The sequence below is a fragment of the Apium graveolens genome, chromosome 2 (assembly GCF_009905375.1).
Source record: "Apium graveolens cultivar Ventura chromosome 2, ASM990537v1, whole genome shotgun sequence".
NCBI classification, from domain to species: Eukaryota; Viridiplantae; Streptophyta; class Magnoliopsida; order Apiales; family Apiaceae; genus Apium; species Apium graveolens.
The window spans coordinates 279,128,768-279,129,731 of record NC_133648.1 but is presented as its reverse complement, the minus strand read 5'-3'; the positions used below and the strand labels follow the sequence as shown (position 1 = coordinate 279,129,731).

Here is a 964-nt window from a genome sequence, read left to right as displayed (position 1 = left end):
ATTAAAGTTCATTGACTCGGACATTGTTACTTACATACTCTTTTTTCTTGTTGTATTTCAGGTAATCTAGTGATCGTTTATGCAAACGCGTTCATGAGTTCGTAGGAGAATTCTTGAAAAAGACGAGGAAGAAGTTGTAGGGGATCGTAGGGAAGATTTTGAGGACGAAGAGAAAGTAGCTGAAGAAGAGAAAACTGAAGAACCACCATTATTAGAGATGGCAGATCAAGCAGATAATTCTAAGGCTTTAATGGACTTTTCTAAGCCTAAGATCAACGACATTCAATCAAGCATCATCAGGCCAGCCATCAAGGCTAACACTTTTGAGATCAAGTCGAGCATGATCCAGATGATACAAAATTCAGTTCAGTTTGGGGGTAATCCTACCGAAGACCCAAGCATGCACATCAGGGATTTCATCGAGATCTGTGACACATTCAAGTTCAACGATGTGTCTGAAGATGCTATCAAGCTGCGACTATTCCCATTCTCTTTTTAAGGGAAAAATCGAAGTGTTGGTTACATTCTCTACCACCAGGGTCTATCACCAATTGGGATGATTTTGCTCAAAAGTTTCTCACTAAATTCTTTCCTATGACGGAGACTGCTGCAATCAGGGATGCTCTTACTCAGTTTGCTCAGCAAAATGGTGAATCTCTGTGTGAGGCTTGGGATCGATACAAGGAGATGCTAAGGAATTGCCCACACCACGACATGCCTGATTGGATGATTATAAACTGTTTCTACAATGGTCTAGGTGCACACTTTAGACCTATGCTTGATGCAGCATCTGGTGGAGCCTTATGGGCTAAAAGCTACAATGAAGCTTATGAGTTGATTGAGCTAATGGCAGCCAATGAATACCAGAATCCTACGCAAAGAATGTTGCAAAGAAAGGTAGCAGGAATTCTGGAAGTGGATCAAGCTACTGCTATAGCTGCTCAACTTCAAGCTTTAACGATGA

General features: G+C 41.3%; 1 non-coding gene across 1 annotated transcript; it reads right to left on the bottom strand.

Annotated features, from left to right (window-relative positions):
- Nucleotides 1-609: 609 nt before the first annotated feature.
- LOC141710100 (small nucleolar RNA R71) lies at nucleotides 610-716 on the bottom strand. Its single transcript, XR_012570638.1, has one exon. It is a non-coding gene; the product is annotated as a small nucleolar RNA R71 (small nucleolar RNA).
- Nucleotides 717-964: the final 248 nt, after the last annotated feature.